We start from the raw sequence: 20,223 nt of genomic DNA, 5'->3' as shown, positions 1-20,223 counted from the left end.
AAATTTATTTTGGTGTAAAAAGTAGTAAAATACGACAAATCTAGGAAATTTATACACTCCTCCGTGTTTGAGGAAGCTCTTATCGGCTTCAACTTACCAAACGATGCTAGACTTTAAATGGGCTCTCGCCAAAAAATATGCACCCTCAATGTTTAAATCGAAGAGGGTCAAAAGGCGATCATGCGAAATCTCGAAACTGACAACACCACATGAACTTAACCGTCGAAATTGCAACAAAAATGCTTGCGTTTGATCGAATGATTAACATTGTCTGAAAACGAGTTAACAAGATTCCGCTCTGTACTTCGGATGTTATGGCATTGAAAACCAACAAGACTTCTCGCCAGGGAGCAACGACCCGAATCTCACCCTAACGTTGTTTTTATTACAATAGACTTGAGAACAATTTTACCCATAGAGACAAAGTTCATATAAAAATTGCTCAAGATGCGTTCACAATCATTCTATGAGCCAAAGAGGTTTTCTTTGAAGTGGCTAAATGATGTAATAAGAAGTCACAATGGCATATTCCTAAGAGTTCTGTCACTGTGGTGTTTTCCAAGCTGTATCTCTTTTACAACACAAATTATCAATTTCCTGAAGACGCGGTGTTAATGACGTGGTTGTCACTTTGCTCTGTATTTCGACTTAATCGAAAAGTAGCAGTAATTTATGCTATCATTTGGTTTCCCAATAAACTTCGCCTTTTCCATTTTATTAGATTCCTTGATTATGTCTGACGCCAATGGTAAGCGCCTCAGAAATCCTTACCTCACAGCCTGTACCACTTATGCACACATGTGTTACCGGACCGACTTCACAGAAGAAATTGACCAATCAAAGGGAGCTTCACAAAACAGTTTCAGATAGAGCGGCATGAATCCAGCCTTATCAACAATGTCCCATGTACAAACAGGTATTTGTATTTGAATAATGATCGTCGCCGAGTCCATTTAATTCCGTCATTACAATACTGTCGATAAATATTTCAATGCTATTTCAATGCTAACAAACAGATAACGAAACGCGAACATCATCGTGTTTCTGTTGGTCGACTAAAGATTTGATAAAAAGGCGAAACCAATATCCAAGCTAACAGCTATCTTTCGAATACATCAACCCATTGAAGATGTTGTCAATTTTCTTAGCTCGCTTTTTTTTATCAAATTGAGAGCCTCGTCTGATCACAGAAATTACCATATGTGAGAAGCTTGCTTGAACACGAACTAAGACATCGATCTCGCTTAAACAAACAAAAATCCAAGGGCAAAACATTACATTTTGCAATGCCTCACAATTCCAGTTTCTCAAGACAAAGTGATATCAAAGAATGAAATCATATATCCTTGCTTGGCGCAAGTCAACCCTTGTAGTTTAAACAGAAACCATAGCAGAAGGGAGGCTGTTGAAAAACTTCTCCTAGATTAGTGGTTGTTTACAAGTACGCACTAGACTGTATTATCGATGGATTGGCAAGTTTACACATGGCTGAAGTAAAACTCAGAAAGTGAGAAATTTTGCCCGCCCTAAAACGGTCATGTACATCGATCCGCTTTAATCCGTCGGCTCCTTTTGATGTTTGCAGGACCGTGGAAGATGGAAAGTCGATAAACTTGGTATTGAGAGAAGTTCAGATTATGGCAACCAAACATGACCCAAATGTTTTGTTCATTAACTACTTTTTTCAGTAAGACCGACACTCCAAATAGCAATTTATGATATATTAATTGCTTTCCTGAAAGAGTAATCTCTTTAAATTGCGGGTTTTTGGTCAGGTCACTTACAAACAACACAAACAAACAACAGTGCTGATTCAGATAAATATTTTTGTACCACACCAGAAGGCGGCCATCAATGTCTGACGTTTCCCCATACGCTCTTTGTTCGCGCCGTTTTTTCAATGCTTGGAAGTAGACTTTACCCCTCATAGAAGAGGTCCTCTAAGTATTTGTGATTGTCAAGAAGCAACCGTTTGCCGAGAACGACACAAAACTGAACAAATAAATGAATAAGTGAATAAATTAACGTCGAAAAGCGAACGTGGCAGACATGAAATCTGTCCAAAACTAAAGGACGCAGAGGCGGTTTTTGCTGTTTGTTTGTTTTTCAATGTGTTCCCTTTGAAGATCATCGAGCGTGGTCAGCCTTTGTTGTATCCTACAGAAGCACGGTAAGAAAGTTTTGTCTGCGATCGAAAAAATTAAGCTTTTCCCCGGTTGCGATCGAAAAAATAAGCCTCGTCTGTGATCTCTAATTAGTTGATTTTGAAAAGAGACGTTCTTTTATTCCTCTCTGTAAGGTGTTGATGAGCGTTTTTAGACACTGGCTATAGAATGGTGGTCGAGTCTTAGCTAGGCTTCGCGTTAAAATTTCATCAGACCATTTGAATAGGATTGGGTGATTTTTCAGACGGTATAGAATTAGGGATGAAAGTGACATACAAAGAAACGGAGCGACCCCTGCTGTTGCATTCACCAGGGCTGTATGAGAATGCCCAGAGCGGAAAGAAAGAAAAGAGAAAGAAGGGAGAGGGAAAAGACAACGAAGCGAAAGCCCGTCACTATTCGTGGGAAATTTACTCTGAGGTGAGAAGTCCACGTCGGACCGGGCAGACCTTTTTCTCCCTTATCGGTGCAAATACACTAACCGTAGACATTTCGCGGTTCGTTAACCCGCATCGATGAAAGCAGTCGGGTTTAAAAACGGCGATAGTTGCTTCTATAATTGGCGTTGAATGGGGAGATGGGAAGAGCTCAGTGAGCTCTAGCTACAGCGGTAAATGTACACACAGGCCGTGTTTGCTGTGTACACAGGCGTAATTGGATTGCCAAACAGACTGAAATGTTATCTGCGGACATTATTGTTGTTTTCACGTCCGGCCGACATTCCTGATCGGTTGCTTAGTGGATGGGGTCGCGTACAGTCACCAACAAAAATTCCCCGTTTGAACCCCGGGGCGAAAACGTCAATGGGCTAAGAGCGGGAGGCGGTGGTGTCGGTACTCGGCTTCGGTACCAGCTTGGCATTAAAACTGAAGTAAGTGTACTTCCTCAGACCAAGACAGATTTTCGTTCAATAGAAAAGGCCCCTCCGCATGAAAAGAACGTATTTGGTGAATTAGAGTTAGTATGGCCGTGTCTTTGTACAGGCAGTACCATTAGTGATAACTGTCCAACCTACTTGACTGTTAAATGCCCTCATCCTTTGTGCGACCTGAATAGGTAATTAGAGTACCTAATTAGTTTATATTAGCCACTAATTGCGCAGTTATGTTAACCGCGACTTTTACGACGATCGCGTCAAATACAGTTGTTTGATTTTCTACTTTTCTGTCTGATTATTCTGCCTTGCACACACCGGGGAAACTCTGCCGATCGACACTCTCTTGTGCCGCTTAGGACTTGACAGCAGAGCGCGGGCTTGACACGTCAGGTCGCTGAGCGTTGCACCACAATGGTGTCGGGCTTGAAGCTGGTGGCTCTAGCAAAGTACTTGACTTAAGCGTGCTTTTCTTGAAAGCACCCCGCGTAAGCAGGGCTGGTGATCAACTAAAGCCCCATCAGTGATTAGTCGCCAAAAGAATGGCGTGGCTGGCTCTCAATTAGCACCAAAAGGGGAAAAAGAATTGTGTTGCTGAGAAGTCTTAGCGAACAATTGTTGCGCGCAGTCCACCATGTTTTGGCCCCTTTGCTCCTCTCATTAGTACCCCTTTACAGCCCTCTTTATACCTATATTTCGTTGCCATGGCAGCTTGTCAATCACTCGTGGCCCCGTCATTGTTTGCCTTAAACATGTCGTTGTGCGAATGGCGAAGCGTATAATAATGCCAACAAAACGGACCCGTCTGCAGCCGGAGAGAAATTATATCTGGAGTGCGTTTTGTTAACTGGAGAGCGTAGTGTACAATGCAGACTCGGTTGACTGTTTTCATCGTCCTAATTGGCTATGGCCTATGCCATTATTTTGCTTTGGATCTGCTGCTGAAAAGTCTTAACGAACGGGGCGGCCGGCTTTGTTGCCCATTTTTCTCCTCAATTTATGTTTTCATCTAGGCTTACACCATACCCCGAAGAGTGATTTTGAATGCAGTGCATAAGACTGATCAATTCTCCGGCACAGTACTGCTTATTGCCATTATTAGCAATGTTGTTACCTTACACTCAAATATTGCTATCCTGTTCCTTCAGACATTTTTCAAAATCCACCCCCCCCCCCTTCCGTTATCGTTGTTGGGAGCTCTCACTTTCCCTCGAACGAAAGAAAGTATATGTAAAAGAATTTTTCGGCCAATCGGAAGGGTTGTCATTTTTTTCTGAAGTCGACGCTACTGAAATACTATCCGAATATTCTTATATGTAGCCTTGTTTGCCCCTTTTTACCTATGTAACATCAGAGCCCTGCCACCTACAACTTCAAGTTTGTTTAATCAGATCTGCTTTCAAATATTTGGTACACTGTTTTCTGACAGGAGACGTAAGGGAGTTGACCAGATTACATATGGCGATGCATCTTTTGTTAACCTGAACTGAACAGACAGCATTACAGATATTGAAATAAAATATCATAAATCGATGATGTTGAAATGTTGAAATTCAAAGTTATTATTTCATGTGATATATATATATATATATATATATATATATATATATATATATATATATATATAACTATCTCTCTCTCTCTCTCTCTCTCTCTCTCTCTCTCTCTCTCTCTCTCTCTCTCTCTCTCTCTCTCTCTCTCTCTCTCTCTGACTATAATAATTTATTGTTCAACAGGTGGTCGACGATATAATCCCAGTTATCGTTACCAAGTTACGACGAATCGAACAAGTATCAAGTCACCTAGCGTTGTTATATAGACTTCGATCACAGCGTTACTTCTTTATGAACACAGACTGTGGAACAAAAGGTCTATGCATTATTAACATTCTATCGAAAAACATGAAATTATCACCGAAGAATAGCAAACCAAGATAATCAAGGTCATCAAAGTCATGTTTTGAGAGAAAGGCTTTGAAGATAGCACTGGAGTGACATTTTTAGTTTTGAAGCAATTACTGGCCAGCAAGACCAGACATATGCGTGGAGTCTAAAATTCACTGATGGCGGTCCGGGATAGCGCTCCTCTCAAAATTAGCCAGCGTCTTACCAACACTGGGGGCGCCCTTCCGTCTTGTGAAGACTTGTTCTCGGCGTCGAAGGCTCTCGGAAAATTGTCTCTCTTCATCAAATCAACAAAGAGATGCTTTTAGAATACGAATAATTATTGTAAAAATTACAAATAATGTATGATCGCTGACAAAATAAAACCAACGGGTGATAGACAAATTAAGGTTTAAGCACTTTAACTTCAATTTCAAAAGCCTACTGCACAAGAATTAATAATTTCAGAAAATCGGTATGTTGAAATTTTAATTTTATCTTTATGCTCGCGGAGGGTATTTGAAAATAAAAAAAATTAATCTTCTGTGATGAATATTTTACAAATAATCGTCCCTGTATCCAATAGATACTGATTAGACGATATACACTGAATTTACCGGAGCGAGACCAAATTTCTTAAGAACCTTTTGTTGTCTGCGACATAAATATTAGCTTTCTTTTGTATGTTGCATTTATTTTCGTAAAAGATGTGGACCCCTATTTCTATTCAGCTACTATTTGACCAAGGCCAAAAGTCGTAACGTCCTCAAGTTCACTCTTGTGGTTCCTAGTTTATTGCGTTCTATTCCCTCCGCTAGTACTTGAGATAGAGGTCCGAGGTCGGAGCGTTAATTTGTCGGCATTGCTGTATATTAACAGTGTTTCCGATCAATTATTCAGGACCCCCCCCCCTAACAGAATAGATGAATCGTCGACGGCTGAGTGACTTGTTCATCAGCAATTTTTTATTGTAATTATGAGTTTGTAGAAGATGGGAGAGCTTGATACACAACAGAGAAATGCATGCAAGTAACGGCTTGGTTTTTCATAGACGAGGTGTCGCGGTTCAGGGTGTTACAGGCGTGTAAAGAGAGTCACGGTTCATTAGGTACCGTCGTTAATTGCAAGATTTATCAAAACATATACATATTAATGTTATAAGTTATGATGCATATTGATGGAGTGTTTCGGACGTGATAATTGTATTCAACAGTTGTTTTGTATCCCAAGGAAACGCATCCTTTTATTATTTCTAAGTATTTTCATGTCTCGATCAAACGTTCATTGTCAACGAGATAGGAACAATTAAAACTGGATAACGTGTATGTATGTATGTATGTATGTATGTATGTATGTATGTATGTATGTATGTATGTATGTATGTATGTATGTATGTATGTATGTATGTATGTTGCTGTGTCTGTAGCTACGTATGTGTCTTTGCAGCTATGTAACTGTGTATACATGTATACATGTATCCATTTATCTGTGTATGCATGCGTTTATATCTATCCATGTACCCATGCTCCCCTTTAACTATGTATACCGGTGTACCTCTGTATCTATGTGTCTAGAAAGGTGACATCGCAACGACGGTATCCTTGCATCAATTAATGGGGCTCTATACTATGGCAGATAAATGTTTGTATTTTGGTGACGTTTCCTACTGCCAAAGAATACCCTGAACTTACAATAATAGAAGTGAAGCACATGTCCAAGATTTGTCTTCGCAGACGTATTTATGTCAATCATACGGAATATGAATGATAAAAAAGTATATCGTGAATTCAAGATACTCATAAATAATTGGACAAGCTTGCTGTACACAATATAACCATCTACCGACAAGTTGGTGTTGGAACATTAATTCTTCGACATCTCCATAACATATCACCAGTTACATTTATGGTCAGTTCTCTGGGCTCATTGTATTGTAAATAATGACTTAAAAAGGGTATGTATTCACAAAGAAACAACCAGCAAAATTATATCTGGCGATTTTAATTCTACTGAAAAAAATAGTTTAAAGAGCGTGAAACAGACGACGACACGCTTACACTTATGGTATTTGTCCGAGACTGGATGCAGTGAGTATATGCGCCCTCCAATTGCAGTTACAAAGGTACCGCTACTCGTTGGTCAGACATTTGACTTTTTCTGTCTCTGCAGGGTCAGATTAAATAAGCAATGCATATTTTATTGGCTTACATGATTTCGGGTTTGGTAAAACAGCTCAAGTCCTTATGCATGGTAAAAGGTTGGTTTTTTATTGTTAAAATCCTAGCCATTTACCATGTTTGACAATTTGCGTTGTTTTACCAAACCTAAGTTTCACATTCTTCAAGTCAGGCTATTTTTTCTTCTCTGTCTACTGACTATAGTTGGACCGATCCTTACAGCTTCTACAAACTACAATTTTACATGATCACCAAAACTACTATGAACACTAGCAATATTCAACAGATGACAAGAGCTATCACGTGTACGTGATCAACTTTGGATGGAAAGTCCACGTCCTCGAGTAGAGTAGCTACCATTTCAGAAACAAAAATGGTCAGAGGGAACTAGCAACGCCAGAAGTCGGGTCACTTTTGAAAATGCATATTTTCCCCTTGGGTATCGATCTTGGTTGGCCCCAATTGTCTTCTTCCTCGGAGAAACGCTTGTTGTTTTAAGAACTAAGCCTTTGATAATTTTTTGACATATTGATAAATTATAAAAACATCGTTTTAATATTCGATAACAGTTGGCGCCATGGATGATTGGTCAAATTACTGTTTTTAATCGTATGTGGGAAATTTCCATTTTTAACGCGCAATTAGCTCTGTCGATGTGTCACCGAATCCATTCTTTAATTTGTGAGCGATTCTGCTTCTGGTGACTAATTATTGTAGCGTCGTCTCCTTTGCTGAGTCCAGTCAATGTATATACCCACTAATAAAGAGTTAATAAAGAGTTACATCAACTTGTGCAAATACTTGCCTTAGTTTGGAGATGATTATCAGTACTGTCACCGCATGAGACATTTGATCTTTTCATAGAAAGGACATCACAACAGAAAGGTCGCCATTGGAGGGGGGGTGTACAATGAGTTGTCCTGCCACCTGACTTCATCAAAATAGGCATTTATACTAGATCGTTATGTCCAACCTAATTACTGACAAGGTGATCCGAATTAATTTATAATTGGACCGGGGTTATTTGAGTGATTGAGTTTTCATTAAAATGACAATATGAGTAACTTCTGATATTCATACAGCGTGTTAGACAAAGGTCTCTGTGTTGCTGTTGCAATCCCCAGAGAGTGTAGAAAAGTTCACTTTTAATCTGGAAAAGTGTCTTGTACATCAGTGTTATGATATACACACGTCTTGTTGCCAAATAAATATAGCCTGCCTTTAACGCTATCTTGTCTGTTCATTTGATCAGCGTAGAGTATGCACCCACACTCCTGTAGTTACAAGCAAATGTTCGGCTGTTGCATGCCCAATAAATACAAATATAGGCGAAAAAAACGAACGTTAGAGATACTGACCCAAGATTTTTAAGCATTCTTTTCTTTTTTCACAAATGTATAAAAAATGTGAGCGTTTGGGTCCACTCCACGCTTTCGGGCATGTCTATAAAACAACCAATGCTTTCTACTGTGTTTGGTAAGGTGTACGCAAGTGTTGGTTTTCGATCATCAACAAATGTTTTGCTCATTTGCATATTTTTGGACTGGCATGTTTCTCTAACGAGAGTCTCATTTTAAGGGTGACCCTATTATTTTTTTTGTTTCTCAATTCCAGATGAATACTCGGGCAGGGCACAGTACAATAAATTACCCACAATTCTCTTTGATTTGTATCCTAGAAGGTTACTTTTCTAAAAACGTTTTTAGTTCTGCATGTAAGCAATAATTCGCAGCATCATAATTATTTTTAAATGGTATCTAGTAAAGGTACGTTTAGATATTTCAGTGAAATTTTCAAAATAACCACTAAACAACCATAAAAGTCACATTCTTTAGGTACTACAAATGCCTTGCTATTTGGGCAGCAAGTTATGACGAACTGAAGGGGTCATTCTCTGAGAAAACTTAGCATGCAAATTTCTTTTGTCACTTCCATTGCAAAAAAATCAATATCCTTTTGTTTTATAAAACAGGTGCAACAAGTCTCCCTACTTTCCGTCACATTATTCTGTATAGCTGAGGACACAATCTGTGGTAAATTTTACAAAAATGCTATCTCCTCTCTCAATTATGCATAATTTTTAAAATCATTTAAGATAAGAATTAAGAAAAATGGTGTGCATAAAAGTACGTTTTCAAAATTTTGATAAATAGTCTGTGAATTTGTCTACACATGGGAGACCTGGTAGACTTCACTGAGGAATCTCCGAGGATACAAATCGTAATGAATTATTGGAAATGTACAGTACTGTGCAAGGCGGGCGGTCGAAATAAACAACAAGTACCAAAAAAATATATTTGTTTCAGTTCAATGTAACACAGTTCTGTCCATTCAGTCACTGCAATTTCTTGCCTTTCAGTTCAGTGTTCTGTGCTCTCTGTCCTTTCAGTCTCAGTCGCTGCAATCTCACAATTTGATGATGGTGGTGCTGTTGCTAGGGTGATCGCCTCAGAGGCGGCGCAAATAAAAAAGTTTTTTTTATTTTCATGTCGGAGCTGAAATTTACGATCGGTCGGGAGATGAGAAACACAAAAATAAAAAATGTCGCCCTAAGCTAGAACGCGCCTCGGAGACAGATAGTCGGACTCTCAAATTTCCATAATTCTTTTTCTGATCTACCACTTGTGGGGGCCCATTTTAAAGCTCTTGAAGAAAAAATAACTTTCATCCTCTTAGTTTTTCGAAAATACAAAAATTCAATTTTTCCCCATAGAGTTTAACACAAGTTTGGCGGCCATTTTGAATTTCAAATATTGCAAAATGTTTGACAATTTGTTTCGCTAGTCCCAAACTTTGCACGATGACCCCGATTTCTATTGTTGATTTGCTAAGAGAGTGGTTGAAATATTCTTTTAGGAAAGTTTGAGCAAAAGTTTAGTCTTTCACTTTTGAGGCACATACCACCTGAATAAATCTACATGCCAAGTATCATATTCAGTAGTTCTAACAGTGTTCACATCTGACGGACATACATAAATAATGACATGAAGACTTAAGGACATACATACACACAGGCGACATACATCAACTAGTCCCCAGCCCTTCTAATACTGTATGCACAGGCTGCGATAAGGAGCTAAATTTACTTTCTCGTCGCTTTATTATTGAGCGGTGTAAATTAATTGATCCCGTTTATGAACACCTGTTTGGCGTTCCAATGAAATATTTACAATTTCTTCAGTCAGTCTAACAATATTAAGACACTGTGAAGACACTTAACACAAATTAAACAGTAGCTATTCATGAACACCAAAGGGGGTTATCTGCCATGTTTAGCTCGGCAGTTGTCAATGACTTACAGTTCACCGTAGATATTCTTGTCATCATCATCGTCAACATTTTTAGGAATTAATCGTTTGGTCTCGATTTCTTTTCCCCTGAAACTACTGGTCCTGAAGATTATAATTCGTTCGCAGATACCTTAAGGGTGACTTTTTTAAAGGCATCCTGAAAAAAAAATCGTGAAAATATTACACTCTCCCAAATTTTATTTTAATAACGCCTTCCCAAAATTGATATGCACTTAGTGCTGACTGGACTCAATTCAAATTGCAATGTAATTTTCAGCATTTGAATCGTAAGGATATCAATGTAATATTGAGTCAAAAAGTTCCTGATATAAAGTGTCTGACTCGATATTTTTGAGTCGAGTTTATACATGCTATCAGGGTTCTCGCGTATTTGTTTAAGGTGTCTGACCTGACGAATCATAGTAATCTAGCAGCAATTTTCGCTGTCTCTATGTGAGATTTTCATGAGTTACGACATTCTACTCTTCTCTGTCAAAACCTGACATTATCAATAGTCTCGAACTCATTAGCTCAATACCTCGTATCACCAAGTAGGTTGATCACGAACTGTTTGACCCAGCTATTTGGTATAAAGTTCTCTCTGGGGAGCTGCGTTGATCGGGCAATACACAGCTAATGACACGTTTCCATGTGTTCAATATAAAAGCTAGGCCTCAAAGGACTAAATATTCTTGCTCAGAGATGCCGCGGAAGGCGACAACTTTCGATGCCATTGGATCTGGAGCCACATTCAACATCTTAAAGCAGGTGAAAATCTATGACAGCAAATGCTGCTGACATACCTGCTGATGTAGCATGAACAAAGCTTGCACCCCTGTACACCCCTGTACTCTAAGGACAAATAATTATTATATTTCAACATACAATCGGCCTTTTTGTTAAAAATCCTTCAGTTCTCTCACCCCGCCAGGGAAACGATTCGCCGTAGTTTAAATCGTCCGATGAAGATGTTGTTCTTTGCAAATCTTTGGAAATTGACGGTAATGTGAATATTACAGTCAGTCTAAATTTGCGTACCTTGGAGAAACCATGATTAAACAAATACGATCTTCAAGAAAATCAACCGATTTCAAATGCACTAACGAGCAAGGCTGTATGACGAAACCTGGCCTGCCGATTTATGAGACATAAATGACGTCATGATTTTTCAAATGTTGTAGATCGCGATCATCTTTCCTTTGATTTCCTTACAATGTGCTTCTTCACCATTATCCACTCCGACCCCTTCCTTTCTTATTTTGTACTTATTTCAGTATTTTAAAATCATGGTAAGACGTACAAACCTTAAAAAAATTGTACACCTATTGACTTTGATGAGGCTTTCTCTCGTTCACTTTTTCATCTCACGAGATAGCACGAGAAGCCCCTTACAGACCGCATCCGAAATCACCAATCTTTCATTCTTTTCTCTGTTCATTTGATGCAATGAGGACACTTTCCAGGCCGAGGAACGTTCCTTCCGAATCTTTCGTTCTCATTCTCCTTTTCTCTGAAGTTTACAAAACAAAAAACAAAAATGTTTCAGTCATAATGATACTCATGTGAGCAAAAACTGAAAGGAAGAACAAAGAAAGCAAAGGGCAGCGAAGGACAAACAGAAAAACTAATGAAGTGGCGAAACATTTTTTTTCTATACGTAATTAAGGGAGGGACAAAAGTTTTAGTGCAGGATAAGATGTCGTACAGTATTATCACCCTCTTCTGTTACGAAAATATTGGCTTTCATCCTATTCTGTCATGAAAACATTGTCCTTCACTCTATTCTGTTACGAAAATATTGTCCTTAACCAACACGATTGGAACTAATTTGGGATAATTGGATCTTCATATGTTTCAAATTTCTCAAAAGTGTTTGGTGCCCTATAGCTGAATGTTGCAATATTACAAAGTACTCATAAAAACAAGTGTGTGACGTAAAAAGAAAAGCAGATTAGCTTACATATGCAGATTATACAGACATTAATCCAATTATCCAAAATTAGTTCCAATCGTGTTCACCCTATTCTATTATGAAAATACTGTCATTCCCTCTATTCTGTTACGAAAATATTGCCCTTCATCCTATTCTGTTATGAAAATATTGTCCTTCACCCTATTCTGTTATGAAAATATTGTCCTTCACCCTATTCTGTTATAAAAATATTGCCCTTCATCCTATTCTGTTATGAAAATATTGTCCTTCACCCTATTCTGTTATGAAAATATTGTCCTTCACCCTATTCTGTTATGAAAATATTGTCCTTCAGTCTATTCTGCACTCAAAATACTGTTGTCATCTTTCGGTATTTAGAAACGATGTCCTTCGCCATCATTCCACAGTCTTTCGATGTCCTTCATTTTAGTTTGACCCTTGATATGGCTCACTGGAATCAAATAAATGTACTAAGCTTGAACATACTTAATTCTTCTCACATCATGTCTTTGATTTTCTGAAAAAGACCAGAAAAATGTGAGATATTGGAAGTACTTTGGATGAAAATTGTACTGTCAGAGAGTCATCTCCAACCTTTTTTCAATGTACACTGATGTTTCTATGGTTTCCATATAATTAAAGTCCGGAATTTTCTCAGCAATCGATCTTGCTGCAAAATCGTTCGTCGCTTATTTGAAAACGGTAATGGCATTTGTGTAATTCGATGTGAGATAAATCCGTTTTTAGTATGGACTCTTTGCACCCTACTTTTTCGTTGAGAGTTTTTTGGGAAGGGTGGTAAAAATCTTGTTTCGACACAATTATCGCAGCTTTTGTTTGTGTTCAACTCTCGTGGCAGAAAGGAAGTTATCTTTGTATATTTCATTGATGGGAACTACCGCTTCAAAATGCATATAATTTATTGTTTCGACCAAAAAGGTGCTTCGTTTCCTTCGACTTAAGATTAACATTCCCGACATACAAAAAATTGCATGTGTGAACAAATACGAAAGGGGTTCATCACAAAACCCTAACCCTAGATTTACTGTTTAGGCGATGTCAATTACAGTCCCGATTGCAGTTTTATGTATGACCAGGTTATGAACTCTCAATTTCTAAATTTTGTTTCAAAAAGAAAAAGAAATTGTGAGCCAATATTGTCACTACACTATCTGAGAGCTAGAGGTCAATTCTTTCAATGGAAAGGATATTTAAACCTACTAGGATTTGCGATGGTATGTAGGCCCTATTCGAATGTTTGGTGGAACACTGAACGAATCAGTATTCTCCTTTTCATATGGGGAGTGGTGCACGGCTCGATTGGGACGGGAAAGAGGAAATACGCCTGATGTAATAATTTTATTTGCGCAGGATAGTATCCATTACCGTGTTGTACATAAGCGTCGATACCAACGTGTAACTTCGGTGCCATTCTCTCGCCGAGCCCCTACAGGACCTGTCGGCCAACTGCGTTATCTTACAGCCCCACTAAATGTATCTTTTAGCATCATTTTTATGATTTTACTTTCAAGCTAAAATAATTTTGTGAGAATTTATTAATTTAGGTGTGAGTATACACTTATCATTAATTATCCGCTGGGATTGTATATGCAATTTTGAACAAGATAAAGATTACACTGCGACTGTTTGCCCCATTCGTAAAAGCAAACAGCGTGGTATACTATGCATATCTGCACTAAAATCTTCACATAAACTGCACAGAGTAGTCTAATTTAATGCATAAGGTTTAATGTTTTCAACTGTGACATTGTGTATTCCGTTTCCTTTGTAATATTACCAATTTTTGAAAACGGCGGGAAATCAAAATGACCCTTAAAATTTGAATTTACTCGTTAAATGTTTCACAAAGGAATGGTTTCCTAATGCAATAAAAGCCCATATCCCTTCAGAGGGTAGAATTGAGAGAAAACAGGAGAGAATTCAAGACCCAATAGGTGCAGAGTAATGGACTCACTGTCAGAGGACGGTGAGTTCAAGACTCTAGCACGGTGTTGTGCCCCTGAGCAAGGCACTTTACTCCTGAGTGCTCCATTGGGGTTAGTGGGTTATGCGTACCTCATCCTGTAATTGGGCTAACGCCCGTTGGATGATGGAGTCAAAAAAAGAAAAGGAAGATATTTTGAGGTCAACAAATTTCAAAAGTTCCAGCTAGTAGGACTTTAATGCAGGGCTTATTTTGGGAAGCTGTAATTGACTATGCACACGTTACTACACCATATTGCACGGGCCGAATAACGTTTATGTCGATAAATAAAGCCTACAAAATAAGTTCCCATATACCAGGAGAATTGACGCATAATCTTTCGGAGAGACGATTTACGTTTTACGCGGTGAAATATTTATTGCCCAGCTATAGTTTACTATCTGCTGCCCACCAAAATGCAACGGGGCATGTTTATTTAGAAAGTAGGGGCCCCTTTTTGTCGGTACTGCAGTGAACAAAGGACCATACACGAGGAGGAAATACAGCGACGATGCGATAGTAGGTTCTAGCTAAGACGACTCACCACACCCTCGTATTTTGCTCGTCATATCGGAATCCGATGAACGCCTTTCTCTGAATTTGAGAGTGGATAAAGTCAACGATAAAGCTCGTATAAAGTTTTCAAGAAGATAATTCTATTCTGTATGTTTTGGATAGCCAGAGCTCTCGATTAAATATCACCGGACTGTAAATCCTAGATACACCAGATATGAACTGAAAATGCTCACGTGTTTCATTATATATTGCAGTTATGTGTAAATTTGAACCTTTGCCACATGTTTGCAACTTCATTGAAAGTATTATGATCAACATAATGTACAATAATCACCGCCGATTAATTCTAAAAGGTCATGAAGTATACAAATATGTAATTAGCTGAAAAAAAAATATTAAAGTTCTTTGACTGCTGTCATTGTATCACCAGTTTATATAGCAAGTGTAATTACCGTTGGCCAAGTCCTTCAAGCCATATATGCCGAGCTGTGAAAGCTCATTAGATATGCAAATTATGTATTAGCTGACATGAAAATGTGAAATGACTTTCGATATTGTTTTAACCAGGTATAATCATCAATGTACATAGCATGTTTTGCCAACTTTGATCAAGTAAATCCCAGTATATATCCCTAATAAGCAAAGTTCACTAAATAGGTAAATTAGGAATTGACTTTAAAAAAAAAATGCTTAATGATTGTCAATAATGTTGTATCATGGTAACTGCAATATATGTGGCAAGTTTTGTCAAATTTGGTCAAGTCAATTCAGATATATATTTCTAATTAGGAAAGTTCATTAAAAATGCAAATTAGGAATTGGCTGGAAAGAAAATGCTTAATGACTTTCAATAATGTTGTATTAAAGTGTCTTTAATGTAAATAGCAAGTTTCATCAAGTTTGATCAAGTCAATTCAGATAAATATCCCTAATTATGAAAATTCATTTAATATGCAAATTAGGAATTGGCTGAAGTAAAAATGTCTTTTGACTTTCAATAATGTTATATCATAGTATCTTTGATGTATATAGCAAGTTTCAACAACTACAATCAAGTTAATTCAGATATATATCCCTAATTTGGAAAGTTCATTAAATATGCAAATTCGGAATTGGCTGAAGTAAAAATGCTTGCTACATGTATTTGGAGCTACTATGATACAACATTTTTGAAAGTTTCATCAACGTCGGTCCAGTCAATTCAAAGATATATCCCTAATTAACAAAGTTCATTAAATATGCAAATTAGGAATTGGCTGAAGTTAAAACGCTTAATGACTTTCAATAATGTAAAATAATAGTATCTCTAACCAAGTTTGGTCAATTTTGATCGAGTCAAATCAGACATATATCCCTAATTAAGAAAGTTCATTAAATATGCAAATTAGCGACTATCTTTCATGTCACCCCTTAATGGTTCCTAATGCTGATATATCTTGGTGTGATCAACATTTGTAGCAAATCTCATCAAATTGTGTGTAGTCGTTTTTAATGTATATCCTTTTTTTCTAAAAATCATTAATTATGCAAATGAGCAAAAAGTATGCAAGCCACACCCATCAAAAACTAATCACTTCTTGCCATTTGCTAACTGAATATATGTACCAGATTTGATTCTGATCTGAAAAGCCATTTTTGAGATATCGGACCAACAGACAGACAGACAGACAGACAGACAGACAGACAGACACACAGACGGACAGACAGACAGACATCACTGCGACATATGCCCACGTGTGTAAACACGTGAGCAAAAAACCTAACAACACACAGTTTCATGACAAGTTGGTGATGCAATATGTGAATTACAAGTTATGCATGCCCAGTTTTTATATTTAAATAATTTCTTAAAAAACATTGGTTCATCAATTCAGTATTTTCCGGCGGTTAACATTACAATAACTACCAGAAAAAGATTATAAACGAGTAAAAATAACTTCACTTTTGGAAGGAAGAAAAGAAGAATGTTTGACATCGTTTGTATCGTTCAGATGACGACAGATGTTATACAGAGTTTTCTCTCTTCAATAATAAACAATTTATTTTTCCCGATAATTGATGATGGAAACACTATCATATCAGTTACCAGTCATTACCCCAATTTATTTTCATCCATGACAAATTTTTTCGCTTCATCTTTTTAAGAGTTCCAATCACCTTGCCAACTCAAATATTGTGCACAGTCTGCCCAAAGAACTGTGGTGACCTTTAGCCCTTGAAATGTAGAGTTTGCGTTTTATACGAACAAATCTCTTCTTTCCGAACCCTTTGATCCGTTTACATTGATAATATTACTTATATTATTATTTAGTACTCGGGGGATTTTATTTGCTATGTATCGTCGTTTTTGCCGTCTGACATAACCCACTTTCTGGTTTCAACTTCATTGTTCGCAGGGTAAAATCTTTCAGTTGCTCTGTCGACGAGTTTTACATTTAGAGGCATCGTGATCAAGAATATCACCTCGCAATCTTCAGATTTAAAATAGGCAAAATGAGATATTTTAATTTCATTGTAGTAAGATATGATTTTCTTTCGAAAAGAACTAGATATTATTGTTTTTTAACACTGTCTCCCATTTTTGTCTTTTACAACCGCTATATACATTTCATTTTCTTTCGTCAGAGAAAAGCTAGTATATATCACATACAGACAGACTGACAGACACAGACAGACACAGACAGAGACAGACACAGTCGGAGACAGACAGAGACAGACCGAGACACACAGACGCACACAGACACACACAGACACACAGACACAGACACACATTTATATATTATATGCTAACAGACATACGTGTGTGTCTCCTCTCTCCTTCTCTCTCTCTCTCTCTCTCTCTCTCTCTCTCTCTCTCTCTCTCTCTCTCTCTCTCTCTCTCTCTCTCTCTCTCTCTCAGGTAATGAATATGTTACTAAAAGTCACTGCTGTGCTCCCTTGACCTTGAATTCTACTTCCTGATTCTTCATTTTACTCTGTTAGGCGACAGTAAGATTGCAAAAACAAATCGACAGAAGTGGGTTAGATTTTTAACGGTTGTTGGGGATGTATAGCAAGCTAGCATGTATGCATACACATACATATTTCACGTAACACAGGTATTTATTTGACGCCAATGGTAACATTTGTCGATCATAAAACGAAGAAATGGCAACGTTGCAAATGGTGGGACAGAAAACATTGTTCAAGCTGTCGAGTAGCGGGGAATAAGCCTCCAGTTTAACCTACTTTAATTCCCAATCCATTTTCTTAGGATTTAGCTGTTGTGTGTACATCATATGTATTTTTTCAACCGTTGTTGAACAGAATTTATGGTTATACTCATTTTACTGTTGACATAAATGAACACATGCAAATAAAATTAACAGCGTAAAATTTCCAAAGAACACATACAAAAGATGAACAAATAGCATAACAGACACACAGACTTGCCAGAGATAGGTGGTTAATGGTAACAAGCATTGAAAACAGCGTGTTTAAATTTTGCCATTTGGATTAATTTTATGCTTGTATATGGGCCTGGATCAAACGATGAAAATGATTCTTGGCACTTCTATGTATCTTGCTGATGTAGAGGACTTCTCAATGTCATTTTCTGTTTCAGAAGTTTTCGCAGAATGTCAAATTGCCAAAAGCCATTATTTAATGAAAATGTAGATGTAATAACCTAGTGCACAGTACAAGGCCAGTTTCCACCAAGGCTACTCTCCACCAAGGTCATAGCATTGTCGTATGGGAATCAACCCTGAGAATAGGCTGAGCGATTGGCCATTGTAACAAATATAACGAAACGAACAATGTAAGTCATAAAACATACAAAGACGTAGTTAGCTCGAAAGCATGACAGGGCTTATTTTTAGTTAAAATAAAACGGGTAGCTGCATGCTCGTATGACTGTCTCTGGTAATTTTTCGCTGCGGCGGAAAGCTTCTTCAATATGATAAGCTCAGTGTTTTAATCCAAAAGTTTTCTCATTGTCGTCACCACAAGCTGTTTTGATAATAGTAAAAGCAACGTTTTGTTGTCTGTTCTGCAAAAAGTATACGGCTACCAATAAATAATTTCACGTTTTAGTGAAATGAAAAGCTTATATCCCCTCGATAAAAATTAATCGGGAGGCCTCTTTGATATTTGTTATACAATCTAACATGTGTTGGTACTCGAGTGGTTTTGAAGCACCTCCACTTTTATGTTGAATTTCCTGACCTAAAGAGAAATAACAACACAAAGGCACGCTGGGAAAAGAAGAAACCAAATAATGGTTATCTGTCACTGGTTAATAAATGTGAAGTGCCTCTCTGATTGGTTAAGGCGCGCTACGGTTTACGTACGTGCGAAGTGTTGGGTAAAGCTAATGGCCGTCGGTAGTTTTAATTGTAACACGTGTGTTTTATGGCGCAACAAGTGGATCGTATTAAGAAAGGAGATAAAAAAGTCATGTTTTATTATATCAGTGTCGATTCAAAATTCTGGCAAAGTTTTACGACCAGGCTTGGTTAAAATTCCTGACGACGCAGTAAAAAAAGTCAATTTTGTGGGGATCACCAGCAGCTGGCGGAGCAATAGGCTTTGTGTGTTTGGTTAATCAGGGTTCATAGTAAATAGTGAAATATATATCCAAACAAAATGGCGCGGATCTTTGATCATACATTTTACCGTCCGTCAGATTAGGCCTACATTAATTTCGCGACGTTAAATTGATATTTTCAACTTAACAGACATAAGAGCCGAATAGAGCAACATTCACATTTCGTGCGTACGACTAGAAATGTTAATCACCAGATGATGGTTTATTTGCAGTAGTTCTGTGATGCAACACGTGTTGTCTACCTTCGACGTGTAAAGAAGGAAAACAATATCTATTGGTTGCGACTATACACGAACCTATATATGAAATAAATGCTTTCACGATGAAATAATTTACAATGTACATGAACTAGAAAGAGTCAGTTGTGATACCGTATAACCGAAAAGTATCGACTGTCTTCGATGAGTAGTGCAATAGTACAATGGGATAGAAAGAGGTTTTGCTTTTTTCTTAAATTTCTACGATTGTCGACACTGCGTTCTTTATGAAAATTTGGCCACGAGAATTAAATCATGGAAGGCAGTATTCTCCATTACTGATAGTGAATAAGTGTCGCCCACAAGGTCGTAATGTGCCTCTGATATTAAGATTTCCTTAAGTCCAACCCATTGAGACATGATGAAGATTTTTACAGGCCACTCCAGGTTAGGGAGTAACCGACCCCTCCAAAGACCATCCAACTGACATACTTTCTGGAACAAAAAGGAGCCAAGCTCGTTCATGTCAGGGACGTCTCTATGAGTAGGGCACTTCAAAGGCAGTCGATAAGCTGATCAAAATAGTTAAATATCCTATTCCAACAAGGTGAAGAGT

The 20,223-nt window shown here is 37.8% G+C and overlaps 1 long non-coding RNA gene across 4 annotated transcripts in view; it reads left to right on the top strand.

The window, feature by feature from the left end:
- LOC139121089 (uncharacterized) overlaps positions 1–8,329 on the top strand; it is a 30,614-nt gene extending 22,285 nt beyond the window's left edge. For all 4 annotated transcript variants that reach the window (XR_011549220.1, XR_011549221.1, XR_011549222.1 and 1 more), the window contains exons 5-6: positions 722–916; positions 4,776–8,329. This is a non-coding gene — a long non-coding RNA (uncharacterized lncRNA). The remainder of the gene's footprint in view (positions 1–721; positions 917–4,775) is intronic.
- The last annotated feature ends 11,894 nt before the right edge of the window (positions 8,330–20,223 follow it).

This window comes from Ptychodera flava, chromosome 21, assembly GCF_041260155.1.
Source record: "Ptychodera flava strain L36383 chromosome 21, AS_Pfla_20210202, whole genome shotgun sequence".
NCBI lineage: Eukaryota > Metazoa > Hemichordata > Enteropneusta > Ptychoderidae > Ptychodera > Ptychodera flava.
Note: the sequence above shows the minus strand (reverse complement) of the source record. Positions and strands in the feature narration are given on the sequence as shown.